Source organism: Lycium barbarum, chromosome 1 (assembly GCF_019175385.1).
Source record: "Lycium barbarum isolate Lr01 chromosome 1, ASM1917538v2, whole genome shotgun sequence".
In the NCBI taxonomy this organism is placed as follows: domain Eukaryota; kingdom Viridiplantae; phylum Streptophyta; class Magnoliopsida; order Solanales; family Solanaceae; genus Lycium; species Lycium barbarum.
In genome coordinates, this window is record NC_083337.1 from 14,453,292 (window position 1) to 14,478,144 (window position 24,853).

General features: G+C 38.7%; 1 pseudogene; it reads left to right on the forward strand.

Moving 5' to 3' along the window:
* The first annotated feature begins 7,432 nt into the window (after positions 1-7,432).
* Positions 7,433-24,423, forward strand: LOC132632285 (E3 ubiquitin-protein ligase SINAT3-like; annotated as a pseudogene).
* The last annotated feature ends 430 nt before the right edge of the window (positions 24,424-24,853 follow it).

The following is a 24,853-nucleotide window of genomic DNA, read 5'->3' on the forward strand; positions in this document are numbered from 1 at the left end:
TGGTGCCCATGGCAATGGACCAACAATGTCCATTCCCCACTTCATGAAAGGCCAAGGTGACACCACCGAATGCAGCAACTCCCCGAGCTGATGAATCATCGGGGCATGTCTTTGACATCCGTCGCATTTCCGGATAAAATTCTTCGAATCTTCCTCCATCCGGTTCCAATAGTAACCGGCTCTGACAATTTTTCGGACCAGGGCTTCAGCACCGGAGTGGTTGCCATAGGTCCCTTCGTGCACTTCTCTCATCACATACTCCGTTTCTCCTGGAGCCAAACACTTGGCCAGTGGTCTGAAGAAAGACCGTCGATACAATTGGCCGTCCACCAAGCAGAAACGCGCAGCTTTTGTCCTTAGTGATCGTGATTCTTTTGGGTCACTCGGGAGCTTTCCATTTCGCAAGTAGTCGACGTATTTGTTGCGCCAATCCCCAGTTAAACATTGTGTTTATTTCGGCATGTCCGCTTTCTATTGCTGAATTCATCAAGTGCACCGTAGTCCCGGGGTTGATTTCTTTCCTTTCGACTAAAGATCCCAAATTGGCCAATGCATCGGCTTCGCTGTTCTGCTCCCTCGGTACATGCTGCATGGTCTATTCTTTAAACCGGTGTAGTATCACTTGGATTGTTTCCAGATACCTTTGCATCCGTTCGTCCTTGACCTCGAAGACGCCATTCACCTGGTTAACGACCAAAAAAGAATCGCACTTTGCCTCGATTATTTCGGCCCCCATACTCCGGGCTAATTCCAAACCTGCAATCATAATCTCATACTCGGCTTCATTGTTAGTCAATTTAACATTTCTAATGGATTGTCGAAAGGCATCTCCGGTCGGGGTTCTAAGGACGATTCCTAGCCCGGAACCTTTGAGGTTCGAGGCTCCGTCCGTGTGTAGCGACCAAATACCCGAAGCTTTCCTCGAGGTTAGCAGAAGTTTTTTCTCAACCTCGGGGACCATAACCGGGGTGAAGTCCGCCACAAAATCGGCCAAGATCTGGGACTTGATGGCTGTCCGAGGCTTGTATTCGATATCATATCCGCTAATCTCTACGGCCCATTTAGTTAGTCTACCTGATAATCCGGTTTGTGCATGATGTTTTTTAGGAGGTAAGTAGTCACTACACATATCGGATGACATTGAAAGTAAGGCTTGAGCTTTCTAGAAACACTTACCAATGTCAATGCCAACTTTTCCAAGTGGGGATAATGGGTCTCCGTATCCCCTAAAGTTCTACTCACATAATATATAGGGAATTGCGTACCTGATTCTTCTCGGACCAAAACGCCACTTACCGCTACCTTGGAGACGGCAAGGTAGAGAAAAAGCTGCTCGTTCGCTTTTGGTGTGTGCAATAGCGGTGGGCTGGACAAGTACCTTTTTAATTCTTGTAAAGCTCTTTGACATTTCGGTGTCCAAACAAAGTCGTTCTTCTTCCTCAGTAAGGACAAAAAACGGTGACTCTTGTCTGAGGACCTCGATATGAAATGACTCAGCGCCGCTATCCTTCCGGTGAGCCTCTGCACTCCTTTGACATGATTCACCACCTCAATATCCTCGATGGCTTTGATCTTATCCGGATTGATTTTAATCCCCCGGTTTAACACCATGAAACCCAAAAATTTACCAGACCGGACACCGAAGGCACATTTTTTTGGGTTAAGCTTCATGTTATACTTGCGGAGTACATCGAAGTTTTCCTGCAAATGCTTTAAATGGTCCTCTGTTTCCAGGGACTTGACCACCATGTCGTCAATATAAACTTCTATTGTTTTCCCTATTTATTCTTCAAACATTCCATTAACTTGGCGTTGGTAAGTTGCACCGGCATTTTTTAATCCAAAAGGCATGACATTGTAACAGTAAGTCCCATATCGGGTAATAAAGGATGTTTTCTCTTGATCCTCCGGGTGCATCCGGATTTGGTTATACCCGCAGTAAGCACCGAGAAAACTTAACATCTCATGCCCGGCTGTCGCATCGATCATTCTATCGATGTGAGGCAACGGAAATGGATCCTTCGGGCATGCTTTGTTTAGATCCTTATAATCAACGCACATTTAAAATTTATTACCTTTTTTCGGCACCACTACTACGTTAGCTAGCCAGTCCGGGTATTTTACCTCCCGGATAGAGCCTATTTTTAAAAGCTTCGTTACCTCATCCTTTACGAAGGCGTGTTTTGCCTCTGCCATGGGCCTTCTCTTCTGTTCACTGGGGGAAACCTCCAGTCTAAGCTGAGTTTGTAAGTTGTTACTTCTGGTGGCACACCTGTAATATCTATATGGGACCATGCGAAGCAATCGGCGCTAGCTCGAAGAAATTTAATTAACTTGTTCCTGAGCTCCGAGGTTAACCCCGTGCCCAGGTATACCTTTCTGTCCGGTAGACATTCGAACAAGGTGATTTGATCCAACTCCTCTACTGTTGACTTGGTTGCATCCGAGTCATCCGGCATGACGAATGATCTGGGTACACCGAAATCATCTTCTTCATATCCCCGATCTAACCCCGTGTGCTTTAGTTGCTATTTGGTGTCCTTTACCCCGGTTGAATCTTCTTTCTTTTGATCCGATTTTTTGGGCTGAAGTGTCGCTTCCTCGACCACGAACATCTCCCTTGTAGCGGGCTGTTCACCTCAGATGTTTTTTATCCCCTCCGGGGTCGGGAATTTCAGCAGCTGATGTAATGTCGACGGCACGACCCTCATGCTATGTATCCAAGGTCTACCCAGCAATGCATTATACTTCATATCTCCTTCGATTACATAGAACACCGTTTGCTCGATAGTGCCATCAATGTTAACCGGTAAAGAGATCGCCCCTTTCGTGGTTTCGCTTGCCATGTTGAACCCGTTGAGCACCCGGGTTATCGGTACGATCTGATCGAGTAGCCTTAGTTGTTCGACCACTCTCTACCGGATGATATTGACCGAGCTACCTGGGTCAATCAAAATACGTTTAACTTGTGTTTTAAAAATAAGTATAGAGATTACCAATGCATCATTGTGCGGTTGAATGATGCCTTTTGCATCCTCGTTGCTGAAAGAGATGGAACCCTCGGGTAAGTAATCCTAGCTGCGCTTCTCACGCACAATAGAAACTTTCGTTTATTTCATCACCGGCCCTCGTGGGGTATCGGTACCCCCGATTATCATGTTAATTATATGCTGAGGTTCTACTGGTTCGGCCCATTTATGAGACTCCCTTTCCTTGTAGTGACCTTTGGCTCGTTCACTTAGCAATTCTCGGAGATGGCCATTCTTCAGTAACCGAGCCACCTCCTCTCTTAGCTGGCGACAATCCTCAGTTTTGTGTCCATAGGTTCCATGATATTCACACATCACGCTCGGGTCCCGTTGGCCCGGGTCTGACCTTAGTGGTCTCTGTCATCTTACATCTGCGATACGGCCAATAGCCGAGACGAGGTCCGAAGTGTTGACGTTGAAGTTGTACTCTGATATCCTCAGCAAGTCTTTGTTGCCGGCCGAGCTTCCGGCATCGCTCCTGAATGAGAGACCTCGACTGTTCAGCGGGCGCTCGGCCCGTTTATCACCCCGCCCGGAGAAATGACTCGGGCCAATCCTTGATTTTTCCGACCTGAAGCTTGGCTTTTCCGAATGAGAGTATGGTTGATACATTTCCCTCGATGGTCGGGACTCCGGCTCGTAATTTTTTCGGGATCTCTCCAAGCTTTTGTTCATATTCACGGGCCCCGGGGGAAGCTCGAGTTGGTCGTCCTCTACCGGAATCATCGACTCGTATCTGTAATGGACATCTGCTCAGGTCACAGCCTCGTATTCCAGCAAGTTTTTCTTTAGTTTGAATGAGGACGTCGAGCTCCGAGGATTGAGCCCTTTGGTGAAAGCTTGTGCAGCCCATTCCTCCGGAACCGGAGGGAGCTCCATTTGTTCCCTTTGGAACCGATTGACAAATTCCCGCAATAACTCATCATCCCTTTGGGCTATGCGGAAAATATCCGCCTTACGAGCCTGCACCTTTTTGGCACCGGCATGAGCTTTTATGAACGCATCGGCGAGCATTTCGAAAGAAGTGATTGAATGCTCGGGCAGATGGTAGTACCAAGTCAACGCTCCTTTTGACAGAGTTTCCCCAAACTATTTCAGCAAAACGGATTCAATTTCGTCCTCTTCAACATCATTGCCTTTTATGGCACAAGTGTACGAAGTCACGTGTTCCTGAGGGTCCGTTGTGCCGTCGTATTTCTGGATATCCGGCATTTTGAACCTCTTCGGGATCAACTTCAGAGACGCACTCGGAGGAAAAAGCCTCTGGATGTACCTCTTTGAATCTGGTCCTTTCAGAATAGGCGGAGCCCCCGGGATCTGGTCCACCCGAGAGTTGTACGTTTCCACCCTCTTCTCAGTTGAATCTACCTGCTTCGCCAATGTTTCGAGCATTCTCAGGACTTCGGTGGACAAACCAGCTCCGGACCCATTACTCTCGGCCATCCGCGTCTCGTCCCTTCTAGGTTCAGCAACACCTTTTGTCCTCTCCGGGGTCGTTTTATCATTTTTGCTTTGCAACTGGGCTATTGCGATTCCTTGTTCGGCAATCGCTGCGCTCTGTTCCTGCAACATTTTAAAAATTAAACGTAAGTCAATATTATCATCCGGGGTATCCGGTACTTTCCGGCCTTGTGTCCGGGACAAAGTAATTGAATTGTGAATATTTAAAGGATCGGTGGCCGGTGGGGCGGCATTCTCCTGATTCACGGTGTTTTGACGGTTGGGGCCCTCCCTCGAATTAACGGGGTTCGGGTCAGCGAAATTTGCTGGTAATTCTCGTGGCCCACTGTCTTCATTTTCGGCCACAATCTCGTTGTTGTTGAAGTGACCAGATTGTCTACTGTTAGCCATTTGGTCCGTTTTCACAGAGACGAACAAAAGATGTTTTCTATTCTGATGGGTAAAAAACCAAGATCAAAGACCACTATTATCCTAGCCCCACGGTGGGCGTCAAACTGTTTACCCCGGATTTAGGTAATCAATTGAATTTGTATATGAGGTATAGGATATGTGGTTGAGCTTTAATCTATTTGATTGGGAGAAAATGGATTTAGATCTGCTATAAGCGAATGAATAATAATCGATGGTTTACACTAAATGTATGTATTAAATAATGTATTGAGTATCGTTTGATTGAATAACGTTAAAGAGCACACACTAAATCCGGACCATAATCAGAGAATGAGAGGGAGAGATTTTATATATTTTGCTACTACAATGTTCTAGATCTCAAGAAGCTAACCCTTAAAAGTAGAGTAATGACCCCTATTTATAGTTTTGCCCTTGTGGACCTCATACAACATAAAGCCCTTTTGAATAAAGAAAAACCCTAAAAGGATAAGGTTGGTCGTACGGTCTGACACCCGTACGATTGGCAGTACAATGTCAATTGTGTAACGGATCACCCGGACCAACGGCCACGATCAACCGGGCCAACGGTCACGATCAACTCGGCTATGGAGAAAACGGACCAAACAATTTCGTTTGCTTTCTTCGGATCAAGCACTCCTCCGGTCCGAAAGAAAGTCTTCCTGCTCGTGCTTGTTTCTTTCTTCCCTCGATCTCCGATCTTACCGGTCTATCACTTGTCCGATTTTTACCGTATACAACAATATCTATTGATCGAACTTTAGTTCAATTAAAAGAATAATTGAACATGAGTTGCAGTATAACTATTCTTTAATATAATCAAATTGGTAAGAGTAATTTGTTATAAGTATACTACCAACTTGCAGATCTTTTTTTTTAATATTTGATATAAATGGTTGGTAAATATATCTACCAACTTATGATTTTTTTTACAAAATATAAACTTATGGGTCAAATTTTACATTTAAAAAAATTTGAAATCATGATATGAAGTTGAAGTTGAAATTTTATGCAAATTACATAAACAAATGTTGATTTGAAATCCAAATATGAAATCATAATTTCATATCATATGATCTAACGCCTAATAAGCATGTAACGAATATAAAGCCCAGGTTCAAATTTAAAGTCAAACTCAAACATCAATTGTGTCTTTATGAATCGAACTGAAGAAAAAGTTGCATTAAACAGCAGGACAACAAATAAATAACACCGTAAATGCTGTAAATTGCTTCTATCTATATTCTGTTTCTATTTAACAAGAAAACTTCATGAAAAAAAGGTTAACAATTGTAACTTCCCCACCAAATAGCAATCAAATTGGCTCCTAGAAAACATAATCAAATCCTAAGGTCTTGCCAATTTTACCAACAAAAAATAAAAAGTACCCCGTTAGTCCCATTTTATATAAATTTCTTTGACCGGATACAAAATTTTAAAATTAATTAGAGATATTTTACATATAGCCAAATAATAAACAACAATTTTGGTGGGATGGATAGGATCTCTAAACCTTAGCTAGAGGTCTCGAATTGGAGCCCTAGGTATGGAGAAAATTCCTGTTAGAGCGCTTCCCTCTTGGATGGGGCCTTATGCGACGCAAATTCGAATTAATTAAGGCTCCAATGCGAATATCGAACACCCGGTGCAAAACAAAAAAAAATTCAAATTATATATGCAAAGTGTTAAAAGTATGGGAGGAGTGGCGAGAGTTTCAAGTGTTTTTTCATTTTCTTTCTCCTTGTAACAAACTAATTTTTAAATTAAGTTGATCTGAATAAGATCATATCATTGAGGATAACATAAGCATAGTAAAATTAATTAAATCAAATATTTATCCCCGGAAAAAATTTAATAGTTTCTAAAATCAAAAAGATGTTACTCCCGTCCGAATTTATGTGATGGTGTCTGACTCACACGGAATTTGAGAAAGTGATGGTATTTGACTGGCTATAGAATTTAAAGATACGGAAAGACTTTTGAAACTTGTGATCTAAAGTAGACCATAGATATTCATGTGGATGTAAATCATCTCATTAAGGATAAAACGAGTATTTTAAAATTAAATTAGTACTAAATATAAAAAAAATATAATTCTTCTTAATTGTTTTTTAAATATCATAGAATTTCAGATGGAAAGGAGTGTATTTGGGACACATTAAAAGAAAAAGTGGGTCAAAGGGTCAAGAATATATAAATACTCCCTCCGTTCACTTTTACTTCTCCACCTTTGACTTTGCACGTCCCATAAGAATTAAAAAATGAAGTATGTATTTTACTATAATATCTATATTAATTGATGTATAGTTTCATTGAACTTGAAAAATGATTTGAAAATGAGTAATTTTTTTTTTAAAGTTTGTCTTTCCTTGATATGCTAAAGTGAATAAGTAAAAGTGAAAATTTATTTTTAAGACATGTTTGGCCATGAGAATTTTTCACCTTTTTCCGGAAAATTATTTCACATTTTTTGGAAATCAACTTTTGGCCATAAAAATTTCAAATACAACTTCAAGTTGTATTTGGAATTTGAAAAACACCTAAAACCTTGTTTTCACTTTTTTTTTTTTTCATTTTCAATATATTCAACCAATCAAATATTCTTTGCAAAAACTACAACCAAACACAACTCCAACTTTAAAATTTTAAATACAACAATAACATATCCAGTGTAATCCCACAAGTGAGGTCTTGGGGAGGATAAAATGTACGTTGACCTTACCTCTAACTTTAAAATTCTAAATAAAGTGAAGAATATTTAGTATTCATGGCCAAACGCCTATTTAGGATAATAGAGAAGTAAAAGTGAACGAAGGGATTATAAAAATGACACATTTCAAAAGCCAAAATATAAAAAGACTATGCGAGTGATTTTGTAAATTGTTTACTTTTTGCACTTCTGCACTTTTGTTTTGCTTTTTGTTACATTGGACCCTTTGGCTTTTTAATTATAATAAAATCTGCCCCCTTGGGGCTATAACTTTTTTTTCAAAAAGAAAATATAAAGAGAGAGAGAGAAGAAAAAAAAAAAAAAAACATTGAGTTCCTTCATCCCGAAACCATATCTCTTCTTTCTTCTCTCTTCATTTTTTTTCAAATCAAACGAATACTTCCCATCTCTATATCCTATTTCCTACATAAACCCCCATAAATAATTTCCCTTATACACCCATAAATACATCACAATTTTTTTCTTCATTCTTTGGTTCTTGATTTTTTTGTTTGTTTGTATGAATGGAGTCAAATAGCATTGAATGTATATCATCTTTAGATGGTATACGTGAGATCACCCAACATATAGTAAAATCTCAGTTATCTTCTTCAAAACCACCCCACAACAACAATAATAATATTAACAAAAATAATAACAGTGGCATTGCGATTAATCCAGCAACGAGTGTACATGAGCTTCTTGAATGTCCTGTTTGTACTAATTCCATGTACCCTCCAATTCATCAGGTTTGTTCTTTTAAGTTCCATTTTGGTCAGAGGCGGATCCAGAATTTTGAGGTTCCAGGTGCCACAGTTTTTTGAATCCAAATAGAATAAGCATTCGGTCGGTTTATTGATCTTGGGCTTAGGATCGGGTTATTCATCTTTTCGATTTATACTAGAAATAAATTGGGAAAACGAAAAAATATACTCCAACTTGGCATAACAAGGATTTTTGTTACGATTGGAAAGAGAAATTTTTGGAATAGGAAAATTATAGTATTAATTTAAATTTTTATATTAAATAATTAACAAGAGACAATAAGTCAAGAATTAATAAATAAAAATAAGCAACAATAATAATATAATTAATAATTAAAACAAGTTACGAAGCATTAAGGAAAAGAAAAGATAAAGAAAGAGAATAAAGCTCAAGTATTCAGCTACTCTTCCTTACACATTTTTTTCATTTTCTGATCAAGTGTATCATTAGATGATTGACTCATATATTATTTTAGGCTTAGATTAAATTAACTTAACAAATATTTTAACCAGAAAATACTCACTAATATTGATAAGAAAAAGCTCAAGTTCTACCCATTTTGGCAATCCTTAATATCATTACTTTCATTTTATCTTTTACATTTAGTTATTTTGAAAAATTAGCGAAATCAAACTATATAAAATTTTAAATAATCATTTTCTTTTCTCTCATATAATCCTTTTGATTACTCTATTCCTTTTACTTTGCAATATAACGAACAATACATGATAAAATAGATAATATATCATATTGTGGTTCAAATGAGGCAACTATTTTACCACCATAAGCGTCTTTGAAATGAATTGGTTTCTATTTACGTTTGAAATCATCAATTTTTCTCTTGCTCATAATCTAAGTCCTAAACCGTAGGAGCTTTTTACAAATCAAACATACGAAATTAGTAAGTGATACTCAAATAAATATCTTTAATTCAAATTTACAGCTTAAGCCAAAAAAACAAAAGTAACAAAAGCAGGTTACTAACAACAACATCAATCATACCCATTACTCGTTAGTTACACCAATCTCATTTAATTAGAATATATTTTATATTTCATACTTAGATGCAATCATAGTCATACTAGATAATAATGGATTCCTAAGTATGTAGAGGTTACCGTGTATGGGCTCATAAATTTGTGAAGGTTACAGTGACTGTGTGCTATTTATTTGATCCAGCAAATAAAAAATTAAAAAACAGGTGACAGCCAGGTTCAAACCCGCATTGCCACTGTGGTTCTTTTGGCTCTTTGCCACCGGCACTACAGGATCATTTGTTATTGCGGGTGGCAAGTTCCTTATTAGTACTATTTCATACATATAAATACATATATACATATAGTTCCCGCCGAAGCTTGCGGGTGGCGTGACACTCCCTCGGCCCTTAGTAAATCCGCCCCTGATTTTGGTTAATTATGTCTTCCATTTTGCACTTTTGATTTTCTTTATTTATTTACCCGTTAGTTGGTTAAACAATGCAGTATTTGATATTTTGTTTGGTTTGTGATATGATTGGCGTATAAACCCGTTTTGCGCTATTGTCTCCCCAAATTCAGATTTCTGATTAATGACTCGTAAAAGTTTTGTTTTCCCTCTTTTTGGGGGAGAGGGGAATGTTTGGGCGGGTGGGGGTGGTGTGGTATGAATTTAGGGGAAAGTTTATTACTGAATATGGTTGTTTAGTGTCCGTTTGGCCATGGATAATTTTCACTTTTTTTCTGGAATATTATTTCGGAAAAAATGTTTGGGCATAGAATTGTTATAATTTTCCGGAATTCAAGTTGAATTGCCGAACTTTTCGGAATTCGAAAAACTCCAAAAAGTTGGTTTCACAATTTTTGCTGCAAAATAACTCACAAAAAATTCAAAACACAACTTCAATTTGTATTCATGTCCAAACAGGCAAACACAACTCTAATTTTCAAATATCATTTTCAACTTGAAAATAAACACTACGTATACTTTTTCTCCAAACTGTTGCGGAAATGAGGATGCTACGATGGATGTGTGGGTATACTAGGAGAGATAAGATTAGAAATGAAGATATCCGGGTCAAGGTGGGAGTGACTTCGGTTAAGATAGGGCAAGCGAGACTGAGATGGTTCGGGCATGTGCAAGAGATGCATGAATGCCCTAGTGCGGAGGTATGAGAAGTTGGTCATGGACGATTTCAGGAGAGGCAGAGGTTGTCCGAAGAAGTATTGGGGAGAGGTGATTAGACAGTACATGACACACGTCCAGCTTACCGATGGCATGACCTTAGATAACAGGTTATGGAGGACACAAATTAGGGTGCAAGGTTAGTAAGTAGTTGAGTGTTGTCTTACTTATCCTTCACACTAGTTAGTCGTAGTATTATTCTTGTAGTTCCTTGTCTTTCGATTTCTGTTAATTATTTATTGTTTCTTGTACTTCGATTATCGTCTTATTTTGTAGTAGTTACCGCTTTTTTTTTTTTTTTTTTTTTCTAGTCAGCTTTATTATGCTTTCTATAGTATTTTGTCATAGCTTTTTATACTGCTTTGCATTGCTTGTTCTTGTGCCAAGGGTCTACCGAAAATAGCCTCTCTACCTCCTAGGGTAAGAGTAAGGTCCGCGTATACTCTACCCTCCCCAAACCCCACTGTGTGAGATTTCACTAGGTATGTTTTTGTATACTTTTTCCTCCAAACTCCCACTTAGTTTCATTTTTTGGAGCTTTTTATGCCTTACGTGTGTTTGCAATAAATTTTCTTAAGTATGGAAAATAAACTGCAATCACAAAATAAATAAAAAGAAATGATTTTATTTGTCAAGATTTTGTGTGCTTCTCTTCTAAATTTTGTCTGTAATTCAAAGGCCATTTGTAGAGTATTTCTCGAACGTAGGATGATTTAGGCCTCCTTGTGATGTATTTAATTTCGAAGAACATCGGCCTCTTGATCGCTTCGGCTTTAGGGAAAATAATATTTAATGTCTTGATCTCTTTGTGAATATCAAGAATTTATGAGATATTCGAGATGCCTTTGCAAGGAAATATGTGCCCTGTGATATAAGTGTGAGTTAGGGTTTAAGGTAGATTAGCCTTCAAGAAACCCTAATAGACATAGGTTTTTTCTTGTAGAGGACAAACTTAAATCGGGTAATCTTTTTTATGTCTACAGCATGGTCCATGAATTTATTAGCCGTGGGAATCTTGACCTGGGATAAATTAGTCCAAGGATTATAGTCCACAACAATAATCCTGCAATAACTTAGTCCACAAACCAAACGACCCTTAATAGACATTGGGCTTGTCTTGTAGAGGCCCAACTTAAATCGAGTAATTTTTTTTTTTTTATTTGTACAAGATGTTCCACGAATTTGTTAGCCTTACGCTTTCTTGGTTTGATTAGAGGGGTACGATGGACAATCGCCAATTTTTTGATTTGTGTGTCGATGGAGTCATACTGCTCATTTTGTTTTCTCGATTTTCAGCCTCTGCTATAATAATATCATTGGTGGTCAGGCCTCTAAACTATTTCTATGCTTTACTTTTTGTTTTAATTATTTAATAATGGTGGTGTCCTGTCTAGTTGGCTTGTATCTCAACTAATAGCCTGTTTGGTCAGACTTTTAAAATTAATTTATTTTGAAAAGTGATTTTTTTTCAGAAGTGTTCTTTTTAAAAGTATTTTTGATGAGAAACAGGGTGTGCTTGGCTTATCGATTTGAAAAGTACTTTTAAGCCGCACTTAGTGTTTGGTCAAATTTTTATAAAGTGCTTCTAAATGTATATTCTCATAACTGCTATTCAAAAAAGTACTTTTGGGGAGAAGCTACTTTTTTCAGCTTTTCAAAAATAGCTTATGTTTCTAGTTTGTACTCAAAAACACTTTTTACTTCTAAAAGTTTGGCCAAACACCTCAACTTTGAAAAAATAGTACCCCCTCCATCTCAAAAAGATTGTCTTAGTTTGACTTGGCACAGGGTTTAAGAAATAAAGAAAGACTTTTGAAATGTGTGATTCAAAAGGCCTTAGATATTTGTGTGGATGTAAATCATCTTATAAAGTTAAATTGTTTCTAAATATAGAAAAATGTCAATTTTTTGAGACAAACTAAAAAGAAAAGGAAGATAGTTTTTTTGAGATGGAGGGAATAATATTTTTTAAAAAGAAGCATTTTTGGCCATGGAGAAGCTTGGCCAAACTGGCTATAAGATCCCTAGATTTTTCTCCTATTCTCGGCCACTTAGCCATCACCTTATGAGAAGGAAAAAGAAAGCCATCTCCTTGGGACTTTCTTAGCTGGGATAATTAAATGTGTAAATCCTGTTTTTGGAGCCTATAGTAGTTTTAGAAACTTATTTTTCTTTCTTTACATTTCCCATCTTGCTCTTTTTTTTGAATACTCTAAACACTTGAGTGTTCTGTTTATTCCTAGTTCTTACTATGTCAAGATCGATTTTAGTGGCAAATGGCAACTCTTGTATTCTCAAATATCAGGAATAGTTGGCTTTGAGTTTTAAGTTGTTGATGTTCGGGTTCTGAAATCATACATTATTTTCATTCATGCCGTTGAAACAGCCTCATGACACTGCGTACAACAGACCCTTGTGGTCCGGCCCTTTCCGGGACCCGCGCATAACGGGAGCTTAGTGCACTTGGCTATCCTTTTTCTTATTTTCGTTCATAAAGAATTTATGCTGTGGAATACCATTTCCGTCCTGTGTATAAATGTCATTTTGGAGGAACGCATAGGCTGAAGCACTGAGGAGATTCATTCTAATAGCATCTCTAATAAGATCTGCATTTCTTTTTTCACATGTTGTCCTTGAATCATGAACCTTTAATTATGAGATGGAAGGCTGAAATTTTCGATCAACTCCTTTATCTTCCTCATTATATGAGAATACAACAACAAACCCAGTGTGGTCCCACAACTCACAAGTGGGTTTTGCAGATCTTACCTCAACCTTTTTGGGGATAGATAGGCTATTTCCGATAGATCCTCGGCTCAAAAGAAATGTAACTGAAGCAGGAATTTAGGAAAGGAAAAGAGACAACAAAATACAAATGCACAAAGCATGAGAATATTTCATAGATTCTATAATCTTAAATTTTTGTGTTCTTCTCTTCTAATTTTTCTTTGTAATTCAAAGGACAATTGTAGCGTATTTCTCAAACGTAGGATGATTTAGGCCTCCTTGTGATGTATTTAATTTCCAAGAACGTCGGCCTCTTGATCACTTCGGCTTTAGGGAAAACAATATTTAATGTCTTGATCTCTTTGTGAATATCAAGAATTTATGAGATATTCGAGATGCCTTTGCAAGGAAATATGTGCCCCGTGATATAAGCGTGAGTTAGGGTTTAAGGTAGATTAACCTTCAAGAAACCCTAATAGACATGGGTTTTGTCTTGTAGAGGACATACTTAAATCGGGTAATCTTTTTTTATGTCTACAGCATGATCCACGAATTTGTCAGCAATGGCAATCTTGACCTGGGATAAATTAGTCCAAGGATTATAATCCACAACAATAATCTTGCGATAACTTAGTCCACAAACCAAACGACCCTTAATAGACATTGGGCTTATTTTGCAGTATTAAGCTGCGCTTTGGAGAATATAATAGCTTGGTTTTATTCAGTGATTTACATGTACTGGTACATCAATATATAGAGTACAAATAATGAGTAGTGTTTAGCATAAACTCAACTACCAACTAATAGCTATAGGAGTCCTAAACAACTTTTAACTACTGGATTAATTGAGTCGGTCTAATACCCTTCTTGCAAACTGAAGGTGGGTCGATCACCTTGAGTTTGTCTCGTAAGAACTAAAATCGTGCAGCGGATAGTGGCTTCGTAAGTATATCAACGACCTAGTCCTTAGACGAGAGAAATTAGATGATGAGGTCACGTCTGGCTACCTTGTCTCGCACAAAGTGAAGATCGATCTCGACATGTTTGGTACGAGAGTGAAAAATAGGATTAATGGAAAGGTAGGCAGCACCAATGTTATCACACCAGAGAGTGGGAGCACGAGGTAGCTGAAGTCCAAGCTCGATCATTAATGATTGAGTCCATGTGAGCTCAGCAGCAGCATCTGCTAAGGCTTTGTATTCAGACTCAGTAAATGAGTGCGCCACTGTTCGTTGTTTGCGCGAAGACCAGGAAATTAAATTTGGGCCAAAGTATATCGCATATCCACCGGTGGATTTTCAATCATCTATGCTGCCAGCCCAGTCAGAAGCTGTGAACGCCTGTAAACCAATGTTAGAAGCTTTTGAAATGGAAAATACCATGGATTTAGTGTGCTGAAGGTAGCGAAGGATTCGCTTTACGGCAGCCCATTGATTCACTGATGGATTGTGCATATATTGGCACACTTTGTTCATCACAAATGATATATCCGGTTGCGTGAGGGTGAGGTACTGAAATGCTTCAACTATCTGCCTGTAGAGGGTTGGATCATCAAACGGAGAGCTGTCAACCTTATGAAGCTTCACAGTGGTTGCCATGGGGGTGCTTAGAGGTTTACAGTGACTCATACCAGCTTTGGAGAGTAAGCATTGAATATATTGAGATTGAGACAGTGAGAGACTGGCACTGCTATGGTACACCCGAATACCAAGGAAGTAATGCAACGGTCCGAGGTCTCGGATTGAGAAGGTGCTGCCAAGTACTTGAACAAATGAATTAAGAAAGGAAGTATTATTCCCTGTAAGAACAATGTCGTCAACATACACCAAGAGATAGGCAACAATATTGGCATGAGAATAGATGAATAAAGAAGCATCCATTTTTGAGGTGGTGAAGCCAGCAATAATGAGAAATTGATGAAGCTTGTTGTACCATGCTCGTGGAGCTTGCTTAAGGCCATAAAGAGATTTGTGAAGCTTGCATACATGAGTAGGGAACTGAGAATGAGAAAATCCTGGGGGTTGAGCCATATAGACATCTTCGTGTATCTCACCATGTAGAAAGGCATTTTGAACGTCCAATTGACGCAGTGGCCAGCTATATGTTACCGCAAGAGATAAGATTATTCGGATGGTGGTCGGTTTTACAATCGGATTGAATGTTTCATGATAATCCTGGCCCTCAACCTGATGAAATCCCTTGGGAACTAACTGAGCTTTGTAGCACTCAATGGCTCCAATAGATTTCCGTTTTATGCGAAAGACCCATTTGCATCCTAAAATGTTCATTGAGGAATTAAAGGGAACCAACGACCATGTTTGATTTTTGAGCAAGGCTGTCATCTCATCTGACATAGCGGTGCGCCATTCTTGAAATTTGGAGGCCTCGGTGAAGCTTGTAGGCTCAATTGATGGAGGGATATCGAGAACTGGGGCAGATTTGGACACAAGGTGAGACGTAGGATTTCGTTTTGAAGCTGGACGTAGCTGCATTGGATGCGTTTCGTTCGGCTGGATTATTAGAATTAATGGAACTACTGGACTCGCGGTGTTGAACCAAATGGAAGGCTGTGGGGGAGGGTCCATATGGACTGGAGTAGGGGGAATGGAGCAGGTTATGGGAGAAGTATGGGGAGGATTAACTGGGCGAGAGGTTGGACTCGACAAAGGAGGATAGTGAGGAGGCGACGGTTCGGAGTCTATAGTTGCTTGGAAACTGCCGGGATACGAAGTAGGTAAAATGGCGTGGGACTGGTAGGAAGATAAGTGTGGTAGAGTAATAGGGGAGGATGCCCAAGTTGACATATGGATTGCAGGTGGAGGTCCAAGAATGGACGTGGTTGCAAACGGAAATCGGGATTCATCGAATCGAACATGCCTGGCAATGTAGAGCCTGCTAGAACATGTATCAAGACATCTGTAACCATGGTGCATCGGACTATAACCTAAGAAAACACACAGTTGGCTTCGAAAATTAATCTTATGGCGGTTGTAGGGACGTAAATACGAAAAACAAAGACACCCAAAAACTTTGAGAAAGTTGTAATCTAGCACAATGTTAAAGATAACCTCAAACAGTGATTTTCCATTGTTAGTTGGAATGGGAAGACGATTAATTTAGTAGACAGCAGTATCAAAGGCAAAGTGCCAATATTTCGAGGGAGTAGAACTATGTGCCATAAGACTTAAACCAGTTTCAACGATATGCCGATTTTTGCGTTCCATCTTTCCTTGTTGCTCATGAGTGTGAGGACAAGAAAGTCGATGAGCTATGCCTAGTTTCGCACAAAGAGTCAACAAAGGGCGAAATTCACCACCCTAATCGATTTGAAGTGACTTAACTTTTGTGTTGAATTGTCGTTCAACAAAAACTTGGAATTGAGAAAAAGTTTATAAGACATCAGATTTTTGGAAAAGTGGATAACAACATGTATAACCAGAAAAATCATCAATAAAAACTAGACGAAAACGATAGCCTTGAGAAGATAAAAAAGGAGAAGGGCCCCAAACATCTGCAAAAATAAGTTGTAAGAAAGAAGTACTCTTATTAATGTGAAGTGGAAGAGACAACTTATGGGACTTTCCAAGTTGGCAAGCAGTACATAAATTATTTAATCTAAAGCTAGAATTAGAAAGCTTGTGTGTAGACATCACTTGACTGAGAACTTTCTGATGCGAGTGACCCAACCAAAGATGCCAACAAGATGCAGAAACTTTGACAGCAGAGAAGGCCGAAAGAGAGCTTGAAGATTGCTGTTTGATAGACATGGAGTAGAGGCTATGTCAACTTCGACCTGAAAGAAGTGGAATCTTGGAATCCCGATCCTTGACAAGAAAATGACGAGGGTGAAATTCAAAGAAAGCATTGTTATCAGTAACAAAATTTGAACAGAATGAAGCGATTTAGTTATAGAGGGGACATGAAGAATGTTATTGAGAAAAAATTTACGATGATAGGGAGTCGAGAAAGAGGCACTACTAGTGTGTTGAATTGGCAAACCTTGTCCATTACCAACGTGTAATTTATCCGAGCCTTTGTATTCCTCAGCATGAGTGAAGCTTGAGAGATCTGGTACAACATGATAGGTGGCACCTGTGTCGGGGAACCAATTCTGAGTCAATGGACTTGGTGCCTGATGAGTGAGATCTGCAGATGGGTTGATGGTGTGATTATAGCGCTGAAAGAAAGTAGCGGCGAGATGATTAGTACCATTACAAATTTGGCATCTCGCACGTCCATCGTTATTTGCATTCTAAGGCTGAGAAGGATAGTTAGGTCCATAATTGTTGTGTGGGTATTGATTACGACTACCTCGTCCCCCTCGTCCCCTATACGATCTGCCGCGACCACGGTGAAAGGTATTATTGCTTTGTCCAGAACTCTATTTATCAGTGGAGAAGACACGCTGAGCAACATTTGCCGATGGTGCATTAGAGTTGTCACCTGGAACAATGGAAAGATAAGATATGGAAGAGCCATGGATGAACTCATGATTCAGCAACAAGCTGTGGAGCTCTGAGTATGAAACCCGCTCGGGTCTTGCTGATAAAGCAGTAACAATATCCTTGAAATCAGGGCGCTATCCTTTAAACACATAGACATTAAAATCGGAGGCATTCAATGTTCTTGCCGCGACTGCTAACTCGTCCGATAATAGTTTTGCTTTTTGGAGAAATTGAGAGACGGCGAGGTCATCTTGTTTGAGATTTTGCAACTGCATATGAAGGTTAAGAACCCTGGTGTTGGAAGGAGAAGAGAGAGCAGCCTCTAAGGCATCCCAAATTTCCTTAGAGCTATTTAAGCCGATAACTATGGGTATGGTTTCTTCTGAGAGAGAGAATATGAGCAGACTCATGACAATTTGATCTTGTTGAATGCAAGTAGCAAATTCAGGATTAGGTTGCGTTTTAGTTGAACCTTCAACAGATATAGTAGCCGGCGGACATGGCTTGGATCCATCAATAAAGCCATGAAGATTTTGACCTCGTAGGAATGGCAACAAGTGTGTCTTCCAAAATAAATAATTTCGAGAAGTGAGCTTAATGGAGATAAAGTGGTGAGCATAGTTTAAAGGATTAGAGGAAAAGGATGAGGAAGAAGACATGACAGGGGTTGTTTGAGAGGCAACATTAGACGGGAGGGATAAAGTAGCGGAAGAATCAGAAGCGACATCTGATACCATATTAAGCTGCGCTTTGGAGAATATAATAGCTTGGTATTATTCATTGATTTACATGCACTGGTACATCAATATGTAGAGTACAAATAATGAGTAGAGTTCAACATAAACTCAACTACCAACTAATAGATATAGGAGTCCTAAACAGCTTCTAACTACTTGTCACGACCCGACTAGGGCCGCGATGAGCACCCGACGCTACCCCACCTGGGCACCCCTTTAACATACTTTCACATAACGTCTAGGTGAGCCATAAATCAAATCATGCATTCTAGTCATCAATCATACTAGTCCCATTTGGGTGACAACATTTCTTATATATCATCATAGGCATCTATGCCACATCAAATGTACATGGGCCGACGTGGCCGATAAAATAATATACAAAACACGGGCCAACAAGGCCAGACATATCTAACCATATACACGTGACTACGAGCCTCTAAGAAGAGTATAACATATCACATGAGCGGGACAAGACCCCGCTATGCCCATAATTATATACACAAAAGAATAAGTACCCAAAAGCTATGGCTCCGAAGGAAATGGAGCTCTGCTATGTAATCTCTGAATAAGCAGCTATGGATCGAGTCTGTCTCCCTGTGCACCTGCGGGCATGACGCAGCGTCCACAAACAAAAGGACGTCAGTACGAAGAATGTACTGAGTATGTAAAGCATGATCAACATCGATATAGAAGCATAATGAACAACATGTGAAGTAGCATATGAGGGGAGACAATAATATCATTATCATGGCACTTACTTGCTTTCCATAGAGACATTCCGTTTCTATTGCGTATCCGCATACATACATCCATATCCGTACTTAATTACCCTCATAATCATTTACATCTCATATACACATATATACAGATATACATAGCATGCCCGACCATGAAGGTTCGGTGTTTCATACATAATTGGCCAACCAAGGCTCAAGGTTATATCTACCTGGCCCTACCAAGGCATCAGGGTTATCCGTACCATCTGCAAATGTGCGCGCGCGTTACGTAATCATATACATACATATACATATATTCTACCCGGCGTTATAAGCTCGGGGTTTCATTATAGCCCTTCATAGGCACACATAAGTATAATAGCCCATAGGCACCTTTAGCATCATTATTATTATCATCATCATTTCTATCATCATCATTATCGTCATCATTACTATCATCATCATTATTATCGTTACGTCTGGATTATAGGTTTACTCGTTGTGTGAGGAACGTAGTACACATCAAGGATCGCAGGCTCAGTAGCTTTTGAGAATAGAATCATATGGAGCACATCATGAGCTCATAGAAGGATAAATGATTGGCCAAAGAACCATACCTTATGAAAGAAGGGTTAGCCTTACATACCTTTTCGTTGAACTATTCTACACTTGCACGTACTCCTCTGATGCTCACGTTTCTACTTTCATTAAGGTCATACTATCGTTAGAATTGACAACTAGCATAAATGGCTAAAGCTAGGGAAAATCGGACATCATCTCCTTTATTTATACAACATTTCTCCATATCGTAATTCAACTCCCAAACGTCAAAAATACATTCACAATATCATAACAATGGCCATTAGTCATTCACATTATCCACATTTCTCAATTTACTTTCATTTGCCCATATCTAGGGCTATAACACATGATTTCGTCCATTCACATACAATATCTATTTCATGGTCTTTCAACGTCATTTATAACCCATTCATGTCACAATATAACAACAATCATGATTCGATTCCAACTAATTCTCTAAATGGTACTATTCAACATTCATGACCCATTTTACCATATTTTTCTACGATCCATGTATTTCAACTCTCCAATATCTTAAACAACGTATAAATATCATGAATCTTACCTTAGATGTTGTAGGAACGAGCCTTAGTTGATAATACTCCACTTGAGAAAAAACCCTAGTTTCCCTCCATTTGGATTTCTTGACTTGGATGATCTTTAATGGGTTTTTCTTACACTTGATTCACTTGATTAATGTTGTTGATGACTAATAATCCTTGAAACCTTGTATAATAAATGTAGAGAGATGTTTTAGAGAGAAGGGGTGTGATGTAGAAGTGAAATGAAATAAGTCTTGGTCCCCTTATTTAATGACTTAAAAATCTGAATTGAAGTGCACAGTGGTCGTAAACTTGGTTTACGGCCCGTATTCCAGTTTACGGACCTTCCTTCGTGGTTGTGTTTAACCATAACAGAATCAGAAACTCAGGTTGCAACATGGTGATTTACGACCATGGTTTACGGGCCGTAAATCACTTTCCGGTCTGTATTCCTGGTCGTATTTAACCATTGATCATCTGGCAGAAAGTTGAAGTCTCAAATGCCAAAATACGACAGGCCAGTTTACGGACCGTAAACCATTTTACGGTCCGTATTTCACTTTACGACCGACTGGCCAGATTGCAAACCTGCAACTTTTCACATTTCTTGACTCTTCATTCTAATCATCCACATCCATTTGCCTACCTTGCTCATCTCATACCTTGCCTTATCTTAGCCAACTTTCTCGTCTTGCATCGGATGCATTTGAAATCTCGCCTAAGGTCGTCGAACGTCATTTCTTACTCATGGAACGTCATACACTCGTACTCATCACTAGTTCATTCACTTTTGTACCAACGGAAGATTTTTCCGAGGTGTAACACCACTGGACTAATTGAGTCGGTCTAATAAGGCCCAACTTAAATCGGGTACTTTTTTTTTTCTTTTAATGTGTACAAGATGTTCCACTAATTTGTTAGCCTTACGCTTTCTTGGTTTGATTAGAGGGGTATGATGGACAATCGTTAATTTTTTGATTTGGAGTCATACTGCTGATTTTGTTTTCTCGGTTTTCAGCCTCTGCTGTAATAATATCATTGGTGGTCAGGCCTCTAAACTATTTCTATGCTTTATTTTTTGTTTTAATTATTTAATAATTGTGGTGGCCTGTCTAGTTGGCTTGTACCTCAACTAATAGTCTGTTTGGTCAAACTTTTAAATTCAACTCATCTCGAAAAGTGACTTTTTCAAAAGTGTTCTTTTTAAAAGTATTTTTGCTGAGAAACAGTGTGCGCTTGGCTAATCGATTTGAAAAGTACTTTTGAGCCGTAGTTTGTAGCTTATGTTTCTAGTTTCTAGTCAACAAAACTTTTTACTTCTAAAAACTTGGCTAAACACCTCAACTTTAAAAAAGAAAAAAAATACTTCCTCTGTTTCAATTTATGTGAACCCATTTGACTGGACACGGAGTTTAAGAAAGAAGAGAAAACTTTTAAACTTGTGGTGTTAAATGAGTCACATATTTTGTGTAGCTATAAATCATTACATAAAGATAAATCTTTTCCAAATATAGAAAGAAGTCATTATTTTTTTGCATAGACTAATAAGAGAATAGGTTCACATAAATTGAAATAGATGGAGTAATTTTTTTTGGAAAGAAGCATTTTTGGCCATGGAGAAGCTTGGCCAAACTGGCTATAAGATTCCTAGATTTTTCCCCTATTCTCGGCCACTTAGCCATCACCTTATGAGAAGGAAAAAGAAAGCCATCACCTTGGGACTTCCTTAGCTGGGATAATTAAATGTGTAAATCCTGTTTTTGGGGCCTCTAGTAGTTTCTAAAACTTATTTTTCTTTATTTACGTTTCCCATGTTGCTCTCTTTTTTGAATACTCTTAAAACACTTGTGCAGGTGTTCTGTTTATTCCTAGTTCTCACTATGTCAAGATCTGACTTTAGTGGCAAATGGTAACTCTTGTATTCTCAAATATCAGAAATAGTCGTCTTTGAGTTTTAAGTTGTTGATGTTCGGGTTTTGAAATCATACATTATTTTCATTTATGCCGTTGAAACAGCCTCTTGAGGCTGCGTACAATGGACCCTTGTGGCGGATCCCGCTCATGACGGGAGCTTAGTGCACCGGGCTGCCCTATTTCATATTTTCATTCATGAGGAAGTTTTACTGTGAAATACCAATTCCGTCCTGTGTATAAATGTCATTTTGGAGGAAAGTATAGGCTGAAGCACTGAGGAGATTCATTCTAATAGCATCTCTAATGAGATCGGCATTTCTTTTTTCATATGTTGTCCTTGAATCATGAACCTTTAATTATGAGATGGAAGGCTGAAATTTCGATCAACTCCTTAATCTTCCTCATTATATGAGAATAAAGATTCAAATAGTGAAACGGTTGCCCCCACAAAGCTGGAGAGATTTCATAGATTCTTTAATGTTAAACTTTTTCTGTATGTTGTTTTTTTCCAGCGTAAACGAGCACTTGTTTGAAATAATCTCCAAATATTTTTCCAAATTTACTGAATCTTTATTCATTGCGAAAATGGATACTTAATATGCCGTTTTCCTATGTTATTTTTACAGTGTCACCATGGGCACACCATCAGCTCGACATGTAAAGAAAGGGTACACAATCGATGTCCGACGTGTAGACAGGAGCTTGGTGATATTAGATGTTTAGCACTGGAAAAAGTGGCTGAATCACTCGAGCTCCCTTGCAAATATAGCTCTCTTGGGTGTCCCGAGATATTTCCTTATTACAGTAAGCTGAAACATGAGGCAATGTGTAATTTTAGACCCTACAACTGCCCGTATGCTGGTTCAGAGTGCTCAATTGTGGGTGATATTCCTTACTTGGTTGCTCATTTGAGGGATGATCACAAGGTAGACATGCATTCAGTTTGCACTTTTAACCATCGGTATGTCAAGTCAAATCCTCGAGAAGTGGAAAATGCGACGTGGATGTTAACGGTAAGTTGCATCAGTTGTTATGTTTTCAATTAAAAATAAGGCTGAATACATCGACAACTTCTTAAACTAGCCAATAATTTTTTTTTAGACACTCGAACTATGGTATGTTCTAATTGAGCACCTGAACACATGATAAAGTGATCCTATTAGACACTTCAGACTCATATTTTGTAAAAGTTTTTGTGCATGTTCACAAGCGTCCATTACGTAAATGAGTTAATCACATAAAATATGTCTATTTCTTTAATAATAGACATCAGTGTCAATTGGAACATGTATGAGGGTTTTATGGCTTATTGAGGTTACTACGTATTATTAGTAGAGATGACATATTTTAAGTGGTTACCTATCTATATAATGTACGCTTGTGAACCAACACAAAAGTTTTTTCAAAATTTTGAGTCGAAATTGTCTAATAGGAATGCTATCATATGTTCAGGTGCTCAATTGGAACATGCCATAGTTCTCTAAATGAAATTTACTAGCAAGTTTAAGAGGCTATCGATGTAATCTGCCGAAAAAGAACCTTTGCCTTGTGTATGCTTTTAACATGTTCTTCGAGAACAGTGCATCTGATATTTGATTAAGGCTCAAAATTGGGAAGGTTTCCGATACTTATAATAGGCATCTACCATTTTGCTGTGTAATAAATGGCTCTCTTTGATTTGACAGAAAATGTTTTCCACGGTGAAATCATTTTTTGATGTTTGGTTGTTTTAAACTGACAAAAATGCTGGAATAAATACTTTTCCTCTTGATGGAGGAAAAACAATTTGAGGGCATCAGTCAATCTTTACATTTTTTCAGGTTTTAAATGGTTTTTCATGTCTTTACCTCTTTTCCAGGTTTTTAATTGTTTCAGTCCGCATTTCTGTCTCCATTTTGAAGCCTTTCAACTCGGCGTGGGTCCTGTTTAGATGGCATTTCTTCGGTTTATGGGAGATGAGACTGATGCTCGAAACTACAACTACAGTCTCGAAGTTGGTGGCAATGGCAGGAAACTTATCTGGGAGGGTACCCCCCGGAGCATAAGAGATAGTCACCGGAAAGTTAGAGATAGCCATGACGGGCTTATTATACAACGTAACATGGCACTTTTCTTCTCAGGAGGCGACAGAAAAGAGCTTAAGTTACGTGTTACTGGAAAAATATGGAAGGAACAATATCAGAATCCGGATGGGGGGGCATGCATACCAAACCTATGTAGTTAATTTGTTGTACTTCGCAAATCTCAGATTCCATTTTTCGTCCTGAATTTTTGGACAGTGTCATTAGCATTAGATGTGGAAAATTCTTCCGTAAATCTATGGAAGTTTGTGTTTATTTATCAAGTAGTAATAAGCTTTTGTTTTTGTATTTGATTTATTATCCCAGTAAACATCTCTCTGGTCATGCATGTTACTGCGTTTCTGGTAGTACTAAATGGATCAAGAGGCGAACACGTGGTTGAAAAACTAAAGGGAAGCATAACACATGATGATTCAAGACGAGATTCGGCATTTTTGAACCAACAAAGCTCGGTTTCCATTTTGGTTTTAGGGGTAACCAAATGGTAGAAAGAAATAATAGAAATTGAGCTCCATATATATGAGGGAAGAGTTGTATTAAGAGAATATTTTGCGTGGACTGTCGAATTGGATG